Source organism: Procambarus clarkii, chromosome 60 (genome assembly GCF_040958095.1).
Source record: "Procambarus clarkii isolate CNS0578487 chromosome 60, FALCON_Pclarkii_2.0, whole genome shotgun sequence".
Classification (NCBI taxonomy): domain Eukaryota; kingdom Metazoa; phylum Arthropoda; class Malacostraca; order Decapoda; family Cambaridae; genus Procambarus; species Procambarus clarkii.
The window spans coordinates 5,768,554-5,786,873 of record NC_091209.1 but is presented as its reverse complement, the minus strand read 5'-3'; the positions used below and the strand labels follow the sequence as shown (position 1 = coordinate 5,786,873).

At 47.0% G+C, this 18,320-nt stretch overlaps 1 protein-coding gene across 1 annotated transcript in view; it reads left to right on the top strand.

Moving 5' to 3' along the window:
• The first annotated feature begins 11,589 nt into the window (after positions 1-11,589).
• LOC138353830 (Ig-like and fibronectin type-III domain-containing protein 2) overlaps positions 11,590-18,320 on the top strand; it is a 113,655-nt gene continuing 106,924 nt past the window's right edge. Inside the window, exon 1 of the mRNA XM_069307246.1 lies at positions 11,590-11,662. The gene's annotated coding sequence lies outside the window, so the exon portion shown is untranslated. The remainder of the gene's footprint in view (positions 11,663-18,320) is intronic.

The following is an 18,320-nucleotide window of genomic DNA, read 5'->3' as shown; positions in this document are numbered from 1 at the left end:
GTGTGAGGTGTGGTGGTAGTGTGAGGAGTGGTGGTAGTGTGAGGTGTGGTGGTAGTGTGAGGTGTGGTGGTAGTGTGAGGAGTGGTGGTAGTGTGAGGTGTGGTGGTAGTGTGAGGAGTGGTGGTAGTGTGAGGAGTGGTGGTAGTGTGAGGAGTGGTGGTAGTGTGAGGAGTGGTGGTAGTGTGAGGAGTGGTGGTAGTGTGAGGAGTGGTGGTAGTGTGAGGTGTGGTGGTAGTGTGAGGTGTGGTGGTAGTGTGAGGTGTGGTGGTAGTGTGAGGAGTGGTGGTAGTGTGAGGAGTGGTGGTAGTGTGAGGAGTGGTGGTAGTGTGAGGAGTGGTGGTAGTGTGAGGAGTGGTGGTAGTGTGAGGTGTGGTGGTAGTGTGAGGTGTGGTGGTAGTGTGAGGTGTGGTGGTAGTGTGAGGAGTGGTGGTAGTGTGAGGAGTGGTGGTAGTGTGAGGTGTGGTGGTAGTGTGAGGTGTGGTGGTAGTGTGAGGTGTGGTGGTAGTGTGAGGAGTGGTGGTAGTGTGAGGAGTGGTGGTAGTTTGAGGTGGGGTGGTAGTGTGAGGTGTGGTGGTAGTGTGAGGTGTGGTGGTAGTGTGAGGTGTGGTGGTAGTGTGAGGAGTGGTGGTAGTGTGAGGAGTGGTGGTAGTGTGAGGAGTGGTGGTAGTGTGAGGTGTGGTGGTAGTGTGAGGAGTGGTGGTAGTGTGAGGAGTGGTGGTAGTGTGAGGAGTGGTGGTAGTGTGAGGAGTGGTGGTAGTGTGAGGAGTGGTGGTAGTGTGAGGTGTGGTGGTAATGTGAGGTGTGGTGGTAGTGTGAGGTGTGGTGGTAGTGTGAGGTGTGGTGGTAGTGTGAGGAGTGGTGGTAGTGTGAGGTGTGGTGGTAGTGTGAGGTGTGGTGGTAATGTGAGGTGTGGTGGTAGTGTGAGGTGTGGTGGTAGTGTGAGGTGTGGTGGTAGTGTGAGGAGTGGTGGTAGTGTGAGGAGTGGTGGTAGTGTGAGGTGTGGTGGTAGTGTGAGGAGTGGTGGTAGTGTGAGGTGTGGTGGTAGTGTGAGGTGTGGTGGTAATGTGAGGTGCGGTGGTAGTGTGAGGTGTGGTGGTAGTGTGAGGTGTGGTGGTAGTGTGAGGAGTGGTGGTAGTGTGAGGTGTGGTGGTAATGTGAGGTGTGGTGGTAGTGTGAGGAGTGGTGGTAGTGTGAGGTGTGGTGGTAGTGTGAGGTGTGGTGGTAGTGTGAGGAGTGGTGGTAGTGTGAGGTGTGGTGGTAGTGTGAGGTGTGGTGGTAGTGTGAGGTGTGGTGGTAGTGTGAGGTGTGGTGGTAGTGTGAGGAGTGGTGGTAGTGTGAGGAGTGGTGGTAGTGTGAGGTGTGGTGGTAGTGTGAGGAGTGGTGGTAGTGTGAGGAGTGGTGGTAGTGTGAGGTGTGGTGGTAGTGTGAGGTGTGGTGGTAGTGTGAGGAGTGGTGGTAGTGTGAGGTGTGGTGGTAGTGTGAGGTGTGGTGGTAGTGTGAGGTGTGGTGGTAGTGTGAGGTGTGGTGGTAGTGTGAGGAGTGGTGGTAGTGTGAGGAGTGGTGGTAGTGTGAGGTGTGGTGGTAGTGTGAGGAGTGGTGGTAGTGTGAGGAGTGGTGGTAGTGTGAGGTGTGGTGGTAGTGTGAGGTGTGGTGGTAGTGTGAGGTGTGGTGGTAGTGTGAGGTGTGGTGGTAGTGTGAGGTGTGGTGGTAGTGTGAGGTGTGGTGGTAGTGTGAGGAGTGGTGGTAGTGTGAGGTGTGGTGGTAGTGTGAGGAGTGGTGGTAGTGTGAGGAGTGGTGGTAGTGTGAGGTGTGGTGGTAGTGTGAGGTGTGGTGGTAGTGTGAGGTGTGGTGGTAGTGTGAGGTGTGGTGGTAGTGTGAGGTGTGGTGGTAGTGTGAGGTGTGGTGGTAGTGTGAGGAGTGGTGGTAATGTGAGGTGTGGTGGTAGTGTGAGGAGTGGTGGTAGTGTGAGGAGTGGTGGTAATGTGAGGTGTGGTGGTAGTGTGAGGTGTGGTGGTAATGTGAGGTGTGGTGGTAGTGTGAGGTGGGGTGGTAGTGTGAGGTGTGGTGGTAGTGTGAGGTGTGGTGGTAGTGTGAGGATAGAGAGGTCGCCACATACATACAAACATCCCACAGTGTGTGTGTGTGTGTGTAATTACCTAAGTGTAGTTACAGGATGAGAGCTACGCTCGTGGTGTCCCGTCTTCCCAGCACGTGTGTGTGTGTGTGTGTGTGTGTGTGTGTGTGTGTACAAGCGTGTGAGTGTGTGACTGACAGACGCACCGTATACTCTGGAACAATCATCAGTAACCTGCTCGCTTGCCAACAATCATCTCAGCGTTGCCCTCCACCAATAGAGATGCAGCAGCCAATGAACACCCGTAACGATCAAACTGCTCGCACCTGAACCACCACACCAAGCTCAATGGCCACTCGGGGCAAACGACTAAACTACGTCTAATTCCTGGGTACGTAGTTGAATACTAGGGTGAACAGAGGCGTCAGGTGAATGGAAAAGTGCTCAACTATTTCTATCCTGCACAGGAACTGATCCCGGGTCCCTCGGTTGTGAGCTGAGAGCGTAGACCACTGTGCCACAGGATACAATATATACGTATTCACTGTATAAGCTCCGAAAACGGTAATCAGTACAGTGACCTGCTAGTATAGAGACCGTACCTAGACTACGAGGCTTTAGTGGAGTTGCAATTATGGAACTTGCAAGCAAGGCTCCGCTCGAGGGGATTCAACCCGATATTTGAATGCCATTCGAGGCAATATCCGCGCTTAAGACAATTATAAACTGGGATTATAAAGGTTCAGGAAGTTCTCTCGGAGCGGGACAACAACTTCAATACTTGTTTAACTTGCTCTTTCCGGCGCCCCTCCCCCCCCCCCCCCTGGCACCCCTTTGAGGGGAGGGGTTGGAGGCTTTGGCAGGTGTTTAAGGGGGTACTTTGTGGGACCCACCCCCCTTTTAGGGGTGTTTTGCAGGTGTCTATTGGGCTCTCTCGCTCTCTCTAAGAAAAGCAAAATATCGTCTCACTGTGTAGGATATATATATATGTATTTGTTGTCCACTGTGGGGGATTTATACTGGTCTGTGCACCATTGTGGGTATGCTTGTAGTATTAAGTTGAAAGAAGTTTCGAGTATGTCTGAAGGAGGATCATGAAAGTATTTCTAGAGAGCGTGACGTCCTCTCGACTCCGTGTCTTCCGGGTAACTGACCAACATTTGAAACCGCGTCACACATTGGCTAGTTCTGCGCATGCGCGTGTGCCCTAAAAACGACAAATGAATTAATAAACAATTGCTGTTTTTTTTAATGATATTCCTGACTGTTAAGCAATTAGGAAGATAATTTTGGACATGAATTGCCCAATGGTCAGATAGATCACTCAGAATAGGCCAATTGCTTACGAAATCATACCTCGAGTGAAGCTAAGCTCTTGAATCCCATATCAATATACGAAAGAATTAAGCGCTTTACTTATCACAGAGCAATTGTCTATTGCATGCAATGAGGAATTGCATGTAGATATTGACCTATAAGACAAGAAACAAAGCTGTTCTTTATCACCTACTAATCTCTCGGTTTGATATAAATGTATTCTCAAGAAATGCATTTAAATAAGTAACATGTAATTTAAAACTATAAAGCAGAATAAGTAGAGGTTGAAGGGCTTTGTTGGACGTGACGGAGGAAATGTTCGCATAGAGACTTGTTAGTAAGCAATCCTGAGCCTGTTGAGCTTAACAAGCTAGTCTAAGTGCTTTTATGGAAGGGATTATTGCAATCCAGGCAAATCCCTGAATGATGTAAATGCAATTACAATCTAATTTAATCGTTGGCATTGGTGGTACTGCCAGTTAGGGTGAAGATCACGCTGTTTATACCTAGGGTGTGTGTGTGTGTGTGTGTGTGTGTGTGTGTGTGTGTGTGTGTGTGTGTGTGTACTCACCTATTTGTGCTTGCAGGATCGAGCATTGACTCTTGGGTCCCGCCTTTCCAGCTATCGGTTGTTTACAGCAATGACTCCTGTCCCATTTCCCTATCATACCTAATTTTAAAAGTATGAATAGAGTTTGCTTCCACAACCTGTTCCCCAAGTGCATTCCATTTTCCCACTACTCTCACGCTAAAAGAAAACTTCCTAACATCTCTGTGACTCATCTGAGTTTCCAGTTTCCACCCATGTCCCCTCGTTCTGTTATTATTACGTGTGAACATTTCATCTATTTCCACTTTGTCAATTCCCCTGAGTATTTTATATGTCCCTATCATATCTCCTCTCTCCCTTCTTTTCTCTAGTGTCGTAAGGTTCAGTTCCTTCAGACGCTCTTCATATCCCATCCCTCGTAACTCTGTGACAAGCCTCGTCCCAGAGTTACGTCCCATACGTCCCAAGCCTGTGTGTGTGTACTCACCTAGTTGTTGTGTGTGTGTGTGTGTGTGTGTGTGTGTGTGTGTGTATGTGTGTGTGTGTGTGTGTGTATGTGTGTGTGTGTGTGTGTGTGTGTGTGTGTGTGTGTGTGTGTGTATGTGTGTGTGTGTGTGTGTGTGTGTGTGTGTGTGTGTGTGTGTGTGTGTGTGTGTGGGTGTGTGTGTGTGTGCACACGCGCGCGCTCGTGCCTTAGTGGGACTAAGAAATATATCCTGAAAGAAAAATATGATAACTTCATAATGTATATATTTTCCACTTTTACCTCTAAAACTTGTGTTATTAAAACTTGGCAAGTTGAAGGATAAATGTCGCTTTTAATATTAAGAAAATTCAGAACTTACTCTTTAAAGCCTTATCGGGATGCATATATTGGCTTCCAAGGTGGGCAACACTTTTACACACTACCTTGTATATATATATATATATATATATATATATATATATATATATATATATATATATATATATATATATATATATATATATATATATATATATATATATGTCGTACCTAGTAGCCAGAACGCATTTCTCAGCCTACTATGCAAGGCCAGATTTGCCTAATAAGCCATGTTTTCCTGAATTAATATATTTTCTATAATTTTTTTCTTATGAAATGATAAAGTGACCCATTTCATTATGTATGAGGTAAATTTTTGTTTATTGAAGTTAAAATTAACGTAGATATATGACCGAACCTTATCCACCCTATCTAACCTAACCTATCTTTATAAGTTAGGTTAAGTTAGGTAGTCGAAAAAGTTAGGTTAGGTTAGGCTAGGTAGGTTAGGTTGTCGAAAAAACATTAATTCATGAAAACTTGGCTTATTAGGCAAATCGGGCCTTGCATAGTTGGCTGAAAAGTGCGTTCTGGCTACTAGGTACGACATATATATATATATATATATATATATATATATATATATATTTTAAACGAAGACTAGGGTTCATAAGAGCTGTCAAATGTCGTGCCTAGTGAAACTGCAAGCAAGAGCTGTTATCCTACCTCAGCTCATCTGAAGCCTGCTCCTAGAGAAATATATAAGGGACCCTCTCTCTCTCTCTCTCTCTCTCTCTCTCTCTCTCTCTCTCTCTCTCTCTCAGGTCTTGACATATACATATATCACCCGTCAGAGTTATAATACACAAGGCTGTCTGGGAATATATAAAACTGTCCACAATATATATACTACTTGGCTTCTCTGTAATTGAGATGACACTTTGTATTACACTCTCATGCCCCGTCCATCACCAGCAGTAACTTCACATTACAATAATCACATTTTTTGCTTCCTCGAAAAGTATTTTGGTCATAAAAACTTCTATTTTGTAATTAAATTTGAGGTGTTTCAGTCTTGATGAATATTACTGGTGTTGAGGTAGTGTTATTGTTATGTTATTGTGAATGATATCAACACTGTCAAGCTTCACCATCACTGTCAAGCTTCACCATCACTGTCAAGCTTCACCATCACTGTCAAGCTTCACCATCACTGTCAAGCTTCACCATCACTGTCAAGCTTCACCAACACTGTCAAGCTTCACCATCACTGTCAAGCTTCACCATCACTGTCAAGCTTCACCATCACTGTCAAACTTCACCAACACTGTCAAGCTTCACCGTCACTGTCAAGCTTCACCATCACTGTCAAGCTTCACCATCACTGTCAAGCTTCACCATCACTGTCAAGCTTCACCAACACTGTCAAGCTTCACCATCACTGTCAAGCTTCACCATCACTGTCAAGCTTCACCATCACTGTCAAGCTTCACCATCACTGTCAAACTTCACCAACACTGTCAAGCTTCACCGTCACTGTCAAGCTTCACCATCACTGTCAAGCTTCACCATCACTGTCAAGCTTCACCAACACTGTCAAGCTTCACCAACACTGTCAAGCTTCACCATCACTGTCAAGCTTCACCATCACTGTCAAACTTCACCAACACTGTCAAGCTTCACCAACACTGTCAAGCTTCACCGTCACTGTCAAGCTTCACCATCACTAACAAGCTTCACCAACACTGTCAAGCTTCACCATCGCTGTCAAGCTTCACCATCACTGTCAAGCTTCACCATCACTGTCAAGCTTCACCAACACTGTCAAGCTTCACCATCACTGTCAAGCTTCACCATCACTCAAGCTTCACCATCACTGTCAAGCTTCACCATCACTGTCAAGCTTCACCAACACTGTCAAGCTTCACCATCACTGTCAAGCTTCACCATCACTGTCAAGCTTCACCATCACTGTCAAGCTTCACCATCACTGTCAAGCTTCACCAACACTCAAGCTTCACCATCACTGTCAAGCTTCATCATCACTGTCAAGCTTCACCAACACTGTCAAGCTTCACCAACACTGTCAAGCTTCACCAACACTGTCAAACTTCACCAACACTTTCAAGCTTCACCATTACTGTCAAGCTTCACCATTACTGTCAAGCTTCACCATCACCAACATTGTCAAGCTTTATCACTGTCAAGCTTCACCAACACTGTCAAGCTTCACCATCACTGTCAAGCTTCACCAACACTGTCAAACTTCACCATCACTGTCAAGCTTCACCAACACTGTCAAGCTTCACCATCACTGTCAAGCTTTACCATCACTGTCAAGCTTCACCAACACTGTCAAACTTCACCATCACTGTCAAGCTTCACCAACACTGTCAAGCTTCACCAACACTGTCAAGCTTCACCAACACTGTCAAGCTTCACCATCACTGTCAAGCTTCACCAACACTGTCAAACTTTACCAACACTGTCAAGCTTCACCATCACTGTCAAGTTTCACCAACACTGTCAAGCTTCACCAACACTGTCAAACTTCACCAACACTGTCAAACTTCACCATCACTGTCAAGCTTCACCATCACTGTCAAGCTTCAACACTGTCAAGCTTCACCATCACTGTCAAGCTTCACCAACACTGTCAAGCTTCACCATCACTGTCAAGCTTCACCAACACTCAAGCTTCACTAACACTGTCAAGCTTCACCATCACTGTCAAGCTTCACCATCACTGTCAAGCTTCACCAACACTGTCAAGCTTCACCAACACTGTCAAGCTTCACCATCACTGTCAAGCTTCAACACTGTCAAGCTTCACCAACACTCAAGCTTCACCATCACCAACACTGTCAAGCTTCACCATCACCAACACTGTGAAGCTTCACCATCACCAACAGTCATATAAAAGATTTATCCTATTAGTTGCCAGACTTATAAGTCAAATGCTGACTGTTTACAGTTAGTGCAAGTATATGCAATATTGTCCGGAATGAAACACGTCTTGGCTGATAACTAAGAAATGATGTAAATCAACTGTCGGATGGTGTTCCAGGGGAAGGAAAGCGCTCAGCTTGCTATCAGGAGACAGAGGTAGTCAACTCCTGTACCTACGGGCTCACCATAGCCCGTGCTACTTGGAACTTTTTGTTCCAGGTAGCGAATCTTAAACAACATACTCCTGTAGCCACCTGTGTCAGGAACATGGCATGTATGAACAAAGCCACAAGGGCCGTGACGTAGGTTCGAACCCTCGTCACGGCCTTTGTGGATTTGTTCATTTGATGCATCACGCTATAGTGATGTCTGTGTAATGACTTATATAATGTATTGAGGATATAAAAGAGCCGTGAAGCTCTGATGTTGATTCTAGTGCTCTATTGTTACTATGGCACCTCTTCCTCACCACTAGCTCTCTTCTGCATTTCCTGCCATATCTCTCTAGTGTTGTCGTACATAATTAGAGCCATGGAAGACACTGGAGGTCCAGGTTCTTAATATGTACATTAAAACTACAAAATACTTTAGCGGAAGATATTGTAGGAAGTTGTTGACCAGACCACACACTAGAAGTTGAAGGGACGACGACGTTTCGGTCCGTCCTGGACCATTCTCAAGTCGATTGTGATGAGGACAGGTAGGGACAGGCATTAAATAGGCAAGAGAGAGCTGAGGAGGAAAGTCAGGTGTAGGGGATAGTAGTAATAATGAGAACTGCAGAAGGCCTATTGGCCCATACGAGGCAGCTCCTATTATAACCACCGAAGGAGATAGTAATAGGAATAAGAAGAGGATAGCAAGGGAGCATAGGAGAAGACAATGCACAGAAAAAGGGAGAAGAGAGAAAGAAAAGGAAAGAGAAAGAAAGAAATGGAAGGGGGAAAGCTTATGTTAAGTCACGTTTGTTAGAAAGATTAGAGCATTTGAGTATATACTGTGAAAGGGAAGAGTCCACAGCAACAAAGCCAGGACTCAAGTTCATGTTGGGTACATTGTGTATAAGAGCCAATTCAACAAGACGGCGTCTGTGTAGAGTAGAGGCAGGAATGATTATTTTGGAGGAAGACCAATCAATGGGATGATTAGAATCCCTCACATGGCAGAAGAGAGCATTGTTAGTGTCTGCAGACTTAACACTTCTCTTGTGTTCTTTGTTGAGAGTTGAGTTGAGTTGAGAGTTGCAGCAAGTGTATAATAAAGGTAGTGAACAGTGTGAACATTTTATGAACACCAGGGGGAGCATATTGATTTTTGTAACCAATTAATCATCGTTGGACGGATTTTGTATTTCCGTGCCTGTTATACATAATTTATTATGTATCTTTTATTATACATTCTTTTATACACTTCTCGTCCCTTCGGGGAGCTGAAGAACAAGTTATATTTTGTAAAGTTCTTTTGTTATTGATAACTCTTGCTGTTCTTGTTAGTGTTCAGCTGAGGTAAAGTTCACGGTGTTGATAACTGCTGATAACTTCATGGTGTTCAGTTAAGTCCTCACTGATAACTGCTGATAACTTCATGGTGTTCAGTTAAGTCCTCACTGATAACTGCTGATAACATCATGGTGCTCAGTTAAGTCCTCACTGATAACTGCTGATAACTTCATGATGTTCAGTTAAGTCCTCACTGATAACTGCTGATAACTTCATGGTGTTCAGTTAAGTCCTCACTGATAACTGCTGATAACTTCATGGTGTTCAGTTAAGTCCTCACTGATAACTGCTGATAACTTCATGGTGTTCAGTTAAGTCCTCACTGATAACTGCTGATAACATCATGGTGCTCAGTTAAGTCCTCACTGATAACTGCTGATAACTTCATGATGTTCAGTTAAGTCCTCACTGATAACTGCTGATAACTTCATGATGTTCAGTTAAGTCCTCACTGATAACTGCTGATAACTTCATGGTGCTCAGTTAAGTCCTCACTGATAACTGCTGATAACTTCATGGTGTTCAGTTAAGTCCTCACTGATAACTGCTGATAACTTCATGGTGTTCAGTTAAGTCCTCACTGATAACTGCTGATAACTTCATGGTGCTCAGTTATGTCCTCACTGATAACTGGTGTATGGTGATAACTGTGAGAGACAGGTGGCACAGCCTGTACCACCTGTGTAGGTGAACAGGTGGTTCAGCCTGTACCACCTGTGTAGGTGACACAGGTGGTTCAGCCTGTACCACCTGTGTAGGTGACACAGGTGGTTCAGCCTGTACCACCTGTGTAGGTGACACAGGTGGCACAGCCTGTACCACCTGTGTAGGTGACACAGGTGGTTCAGCCTGTACCACCTGTGTAGGTGAACAGGTGGCACAGCCTGTACCACCTGTGTAGGTGACACAGGTGGTTCAGCCTGTACCACCTGTGTAGGTGACACAGGTGGTTCAGCCTGTACCACCTGTGTAGGTGACACAGGTGGCACAGCCTGTACCACCTGTGTAGGTGAACAGGTGGCACAGCCTGTACCACCTGTGTAGGTGACACAGGTGGTTCAGCCTGTACCACCTGTGTAGGTGAACAGGTGGTTCAGCCTGAACCACCTGTGTAGGTGAACAGGTGGCACAGCCTGTACCACCTGTGTAGGTGACACAGGTGGTTCAGCCTGTACCACCTGTGTAGGTGACACAGGTGGCACAGCCTGTACCACCTGTGTAGGTGAACAGGTGGTTCAGCCTCTACCACCTGTGTAGGTGAACAGGTGGTTCAGCCTCTAACTACCAGCCCATTAAGCAGAAAAGACAGCTAAACAACCCTAAACTGCTGCCAATGGTCAAACCATCTAATAGAATAACACTACAACACTGTGTTCACCATTCATTCCTCTTGCAAAAATAAGTTTATTCATCCTATTGCAATACATTTTATGTATACACATGTACGAATATATACATATAAAAATGGTATTTGAAAAGGGACATCAGGTTCCCCCAAAAACATTTAGTAACGATACAATGGAGTAATCTCCGGGAAGCTTGCAATGCTATTCAAGAAAGGTTTAAACTAAATTCTGCAATAGACTTAAAAAAAATAAAAAATGGTGTGCAGTATAGAGGCGAGTTGGTGTTGGAGAATGGCACTAACCTTGCTCCTGCCTGGGGTATGGCAGGCACTGGCAGGCACTGGCAGGCACTGGCAGGCACTGGCAAGGGACTAAACGCCCAAGCAGAGAGAGGGGGCTCTCTCTCTGCTGGACAACCGGCTGTAGTAGGGCTATATATATACACTGAGTGTGTCAGGTGTTTGGTGTCAGGTGTTACAACGACCCAGGTAGATGTTGTTACTCAGGTGTTATGACCAGGCAGATGTTGTGACACAGGTAAAATAGTGTACTAAGGTTGAGGCAGGTGTTAACATTGTGTTGTGTTGCAGATGTAACACAACACAGTGTTGCTAATATTACAACCCATCTTCTCCCTGTTTAGACAGTACCTATTGCGACTATCATCTATAGTCACAATTCGTACATACTTAGCTTTTAGATAGTAGTATACTGACTAGTAAAGAATTCTTTTAAAATAAATGACGCTAAACAAACTAGACCAATATTGCTAGGCCTTGTATAGTACACATATGTACTATATAAGGCCTCAAATCTCATATATTAGGCCTAGGAAATGTTAGGTTAGTTTGTCAAAGCAACACAAGAAATAGTTTTCTGGTTTGTCCAACTCAATAGTGCCGATTTGTACTTATTAATTTCGTTGTTGTAGGCGGGTATATGTGTGTGCTATGGTGGTGATGCTATGGTGGTGATGCTATGGTGGTGTGTGCTATGGTGGCAGTGGTGATGGGTGACCATCAGTACTGCCACAACAGTTGGATGGGTTGGTGTTAATATTGTGCTCTGTTACAGGGGCGGTGGACTGAATGACGGACTAAGGCGGTCATCACTTCAGTCATCACTACTCACACTACTCTACTGGTAAGCGCTCCGTCTCTCATGTCGCACGCACGCACACACAGGCACGCACACACACACACACGAAGCAATGTGGTGGAGGCTGACTCCATACACAGCTTCAAGTGTAGATTTGATAGAGCCCAATAGGCTCAGGAACCTGTACACCTGTTGATTGACAGTTGAGAGGCGGGTCCAAAGAGCCAGAGCTCAACCCCCGCAAGCACAACTAGGTGAATACACACACACACACACACACACACACACACACACACACACACACACACACACACACACACACACACACACACACACACACACACAGGGAAGTCACCAGTGGATTCCCACAGGGCTCTGTACTCGGTCCTATCTTGTTTCTGATATATGTAAATGATCTCCCGGAGGGTATAGATTCATTTCTCTCAATGTTTGCGGACGATGCTAAAATTATGAGAAGGATTAAAACAGAAGAGGACTGTTTGAGGCTTCAAGACGACCTAGACAAGCTGAAGGAATGGTCGAACAAATGGTTGTTAGAGTTTAACCCAACCAAATGTAATATAATGAAGATAGGTGTAGGGAGCAGGAGGCCAGATACAATGTATCATCTGGGAGAGCAAATTCTTCAGGAGTCAGAGAAGGAAAAAGACTTGGGGGTTGATATCACGCCAGACCTGTCTCCTGCAGCACATATCAAGAGGATAACATCAGCGGCATATGCCAGGCTGGCCAACATACGAACGGCATTCAGAAACTTGTGTAAAGAATCATTCAGAACTTTGTATACCACATATGTCAGGCCAATCCTGGAGTATGCAGCCCCAGCATGGAGTCCATATCTAGTCAAGGATAAGACTAAACTGGAAAAGGTTCAAAGGTTTGCCACCAGACTAGTACCCGAGCTGAGAGGTATGAGCTACGAGGAGAGACTACGGGAATTAAACCTCACTTCGCTGGAAGACAGAAGAGTTAGTGTGGACCTGATCACCACATTCAAGATTCTGAAGGGAATTGATAGGGTAGATAAAGACAGGCTATTTAACACAAGGGGCACACGCACAAGGGGACACAAGTGGAAACTGAGTGCCCAAATGAGCCACAGAGATATTAGAAAGAACTTGTTTAGTGTCAGAGTGGTTGACAAATGGAATGCATTAGGCAGTGATGTGGTGGAGGCTGACTCCATACACAGTTTCAAGTGTAGATATGATACAGGCCAATAGGCTCAGGAACCTGTACACCTGTTGATTGACAGTTGAGAGGCGGGACCAAAGAGCCAGAGCTCAACCCCCGCAAGCACAACTAGGTGAGTACAACTAGTTGAGTATACACACACACACACACACACACACACACACACACACACACACACACACACACACACACACACACACACACACACACACACACACACACACACACACACAGGGGGTGGTGGTGTCCCGTCTTCCCAACACTCTTTGTCATATAGTAGTTTCAAAGCGTTATGACAAAGAGTGCTGGGAAGACGGGACACCACGAGCGTAGTTCTCATCCTGTAACTACACTTAGGTAATTACACGCACCAAGGAGAGGGAGGGGGGGGGGGTGTGAGGCACCAGCTGCCTAACTCCACCTCTCATCGTCACTACACACACTCCACCTCTCCTGCCTCTCACCACTCCCACTTCAAGCAGTAATATACACTTCTTCATCGTTAACTTTGCAAGCAATTGTCTCAGCTTCCATTGTCTGGCGCTGGATCTTCCTCCCTCGGGGGACATTTACACCTCTCTCGCTGCTCATTCTCACTCTCTCTCTCCCATCATGACTCTCCCATAGCCATAATCTGGTGGCTGGTCTCTCTCCCATCTCTCCCATTTTCGTTACCTCAGTTGGAAGTAAGCCCCAGGGGATATTCTCCCTCCCACAGTCTCCCAGGGTTCTCCCAGGGTACGTGGCGGCACTACCCAGGGGTCGGGCACTTGGGAAGGCTAATATGAGAACGTGGAATAGATGTGAGTGGGTGGTGGAGGAGCTGGGATGGTCTCTCGTAGAATGTTAAGAGATTATGTTCATATTTCGCGGCGGTAGTCATTCCGTCCTCGTGTCCCAGTTTCTTGTCCTCGTATCCCAGCTCCTGGTCCTCGTATCCCAGTTCCTTGTCCTCGTATCTCAGCTCCTTGTCCTCATATCCCAGCTCCTTGTCCTCATATCTCAGCTCCTTGTCCTCATATCCCAGCTCCTTGTCCTCGTATCCCAGCTCCTTGTCCTCATATCCCAGCTCCTTGTCCTCATATCCCAGCTCCTTGTCCTCATATCCCAGCTCCTTGTCCTCGTATCCCAGCTCCTTGTCCTCATATCCCAGCTCCTTGTCCTCGTATCCCAGCTCCTTGTCCTCATATCCCAGCTCCTTGTCCTCATATCCCAGCTCCTTGTCCTCATATCCCAGCTCCTTGTCCTCGTATCCCAGCTCCTTGTCCTCATATCCCAGCTCCTTGTCCTCGTATCCCAGCTCCTTGTCCTCGTATCCCAGCTCCTTGTCCTCGTATCCCAGCTCCTTGTCCTCGTATCCTAGCTCCTTGTCCTCATATCCCAGCTCCTTGTCCTCATATCCCAGCTCCTTGTCCTCGTATCCCAGCTCCTTGTCCTCATATCCCAGCTCCTTGTCCTCGTATCCCAGCTCCTTGTCCTCGTATCCCAGCTCCTTGTCCTCGTATCCCAGCTCCTTGTCCTCGTATCCTAGCTCCTTGTCCTCATACCCCAGCTCCTTGTCCTCATATCCCAGCTCCTTGTCCTCATATTCCAGGTCCTTGTCCTCATATCCCAGCTCCTTGTCCTCGTATCCCAGCTCCTTGTCCTCGTATCCCAGCTCCTTGTCCTCATATCCCAGCTCCTTGTCCTCGTATCCCAGCTCCTTGTCCTCATATCCCAGCTCCTTGTCCTCATACCCCAGCTCCTTGTCCTCGTATCCCAGCTCCTTGTCCTCATATCCCAGCTCCTTGTCCTCATATCCCAGCTCCTTGTCCTCATATCCCAGCTCCTTGTCCTCATATCCCAGCTCCTTGTCCTCATATCCCAGCTCCTTGTCCTCATATCCCAGCTCCTTGTCCTCATATCCCAGCTCCTTGTCCTCATATCCTGGGGAGACTGTTCCATCTTCCTCCGTCAGACTTAATGGACTTGAGTCAAAACAAAATAAGTACGGCCTGCGTGGTGGGACTTACTGGGACTAAAGTATTGGGATTTACTTGACTCAAATGCTGGGATTTATTGGGACTAAAAGACTAGGGATTTCCTGGGACTAAATTACTGGGATTACAGTGCTGGGATTTACTGGGACTAAATTACTGGGATTACAGTGCTGGGATTTACTGGGATTACAGTGCTGGGATTTACTGGGACTAAATTGCTGGGATTACAGTGCTGGGATTTACTGGGACTAAATTACTGGGATTACAGTGCTGGGATTTACTGGGACTAAATTACTGGGATTACAGTGCTGGGATTTACTGGGACTAAATTACTGGGATTACAGTGCTGGGATTTACTGGGACTAAATTACTGGGATTACAGTGCTGGGATTTACTGGGACTAAAATATTGGGATTTACTGGTGCTCACTTTGACACAGAAGAAAAGATCTAATATATATTCCACTGGTTTAAATATTACAGGACAAACAAGGCAAAAATAGATAAAATAACATGTTAAAGGCAGACAGAAAACGGGACTTGGAACCTCACACTCGATTGGTGTTATCTCAAGTGTGATCCCGGGTTCGAGTCCCGGGCAGTGCGAGAGGTTTCCTTTGCATGCTGATGCTCCTGTCCACCTAGCGGCAAGAGGGTGCCCCGGGAGTCATAACAGGTCATTTCTGTAACACTTGTAACCACTGGCATTCCTGAAACACGGGAAGCAACAGGATTGACAACAGAAATCCTGCCCAACAGGAGCAGACGTGTGTTGCCACAACAGGCGGACAAGGAATATCTGCTGGCATGAATAATGCAACCTGAGCCATGGAAGAAGTACCATATCTTGCAAACACCGCCAATCTTGCAACCAGCGCCATAAACAAGGGGGGAGGAGGAGCCGGACACTCCTCCAATCAGCCCCTCGAGTGTTAAAGTCGAACCCATGTTAGCAGTCTTAGACTTTCTTCCAGCTGAGGTAGGGATCCCTCCTCCCCTTCATACCCATAGGCAGGGGTGAGACACTATTCACTGACGATTAGGGAAGGGTCAGACAACCCATATATACCCTTAGGGAAGGGTCAAACAGCCTCGACATACCCTTAGGGAATCTTCTTGAGGTTATCTTGAGATGATTTCGGGGCTTTTTAGTGTCCCCGCGGCACGGTCCTCGACCAGGCCTCCACCCCCAGGAAGCAGCCCGTGACAGCTGACTAACACCCAGGTACCTATTTTACTGCTAGGTAACAGGGGCATCAGGGTGAAAGAAACTCTGCTCATCGTTTCTCGCCGGCGCCCGGGATCGAACCCGAGACCACAGGATCACGCGTCCAGTGTTCTGTCCACTCAACCACCGGCTCCCTAAGGGTCAAAAGAAGGGGAAGGGTCAAACAGCCACAACATAACCTTAGGGAAGGGTCAAACACCATCAACATACCCTTAGGGAAGGGGTCAAACAGCCACAACATACCCTTAGGGAAGGGTCAAACACCAACATACCCTTAGTGAAGGGGTCAAGAGGTTGGATTTGTTTACAACGTCACAACTCCAGAGAACAGAGTCGTGAACGCGTACCGCACCTGTCACCGAGATTACTGGCTAACACACCTGGGGTCGCTGCAGTGTTTCAAGCGTAGGTTACACATATGTGGGTGAGTTTTGTTGGAATTAAATAGGAGGTGCCTCATATAGGCCTAGCGTGGCCGAGTTAGCTTGCACCTAAGCTTGTGGAGGTCTCCTGGGCCAACTAATACCCATCAGGAGGCAACCCCTGACTGTGGCCTATCTCCCAGCGACGCATATTACTGCTAGACGAGCACACGCATCAGGTGAAAGGAAACGTACCCAATCTATTGTGTCCGGCTTGGGGGAATAGAATCCGGGTTAATCGATTGTGCGTCGGGGACGTAGACCACTCTGCTACTTATGACGCGACCATAAGTACACCGGTTGATGGAAGATGGAATCCAAGAGCTTAAGCTTAACCTCTGCAAGCACAAATAGGCAAGTGCAACAAGTAAATAACTACAACATCACTAGATCGTTGGGTTGAATAAATGCTCCCATGCACAAGATCACCGAGGCGGGGCCCAGGAACTAGATCTCCCTCCTCGTGGCGCCATATAAGCCAGGTATGACGCCACATATATTTCAACATGATATATGCCATATGTAAGGGCTACAAAATATGTTCCAATACTCTATCTTGAGGTTATCTTGAAATGATTTCGGGGCTTTAGTGTCCCCGCGGCCCGGTCCTCGACCAGGCCTCCACCCCCAGGAAGCAGCCCGTGACAGCTGACTAACACCCAGGTACCTATATTACTGCTAGGTAACAGGGGCATAGGGTGAAAGAAACTCTGCCCATTGTTTCTCGCCGGCGCCTGGGATCGAACCCGGGACCACAGGATCACAAGTCCAGCGTGCTGTCCACTCGGCCAACCGGCTCCTCTATACACGGACTACAACACAGGGTGAAGCCTCTCTGAGACATCACACATTTCCGGGGCCTCTTTTGGCTTCCATACACAGTGGGTGTAATTTACACCAACAACAACAGTGAGAATGAACAACAGAGCCCTCGAGGACGAGCGAGGACGAGCGGTGTGTAGTCATCAAGGATTAACTCCTCAAGAATGTCTCGTCCAGAGCCCTCGAGGACGAGTGAGGACGAGCGGTGTGTAGTCATCAAGGATTAACTCCTCAAGAATGTCTCGTCTGCAATTCACTTACGAATTATTTCCGTTTGTTTAATTAAAGCATTTCCATGTAACAAGTTTGGCTTGTATCGCGACGCTAAATACAGCAGGTACACTGTATTGTTGTATCTTGTTGTTGTAGGCTTATTGGGCGCTAGTTGGGTTATTTTGAGGCTTAACTAAGGCACTCTGCCTCCCCGTACCCAGTTAGGGTACCACTCTGGGGGCAGATACAGGTCGGCGTTCAATCCCCGACCGTCTATAAGTGGTTGGGCACCATTCCTTTCCCCCCCGTCCCATCCCCAAATCCTTTATCCTGACCCCTTCCAAGTACTATATAGCCGTAATGGCTTGGCGCTTTTCCCTAAAAATTCCAAAATTCCCCCCCCCCCCCCAGGACCAGAGTGCGCAGAGTGAAGATCTGGCACTCTGGCACTCCCCCCCCCCCCTCTAGGCTCGGAGGAGGAAAGTGCTAAAGTTGGACAATATCTTTGAGAGGAATGGGTCTAGCCACGCGGCTCTCTGCTTCAAACGTCCGCTCCGTCCTCCTCCTCCACACTTGAAGTCCTCCTCCAATGTTTGTCATGTTATGTGGGCCTGCGGGCCGCTCCAAGCAACAGCCTGGTGGACCAAACTCTCACAAGTCAAGCCTGGCCTCGGGCCGGGCTTGGGCAGTAGAAGAACTCCCAGAACCCCATCAAGCAGGTATATGTGGGCCTGCGGGCCGCTCCAAGCAACAGCCTGGTGGACCAAACTCTCACAAGTCAAGCCTGGCCTCGGGCCGGACTTGGGCAGTAGAAGAACTCCCAGA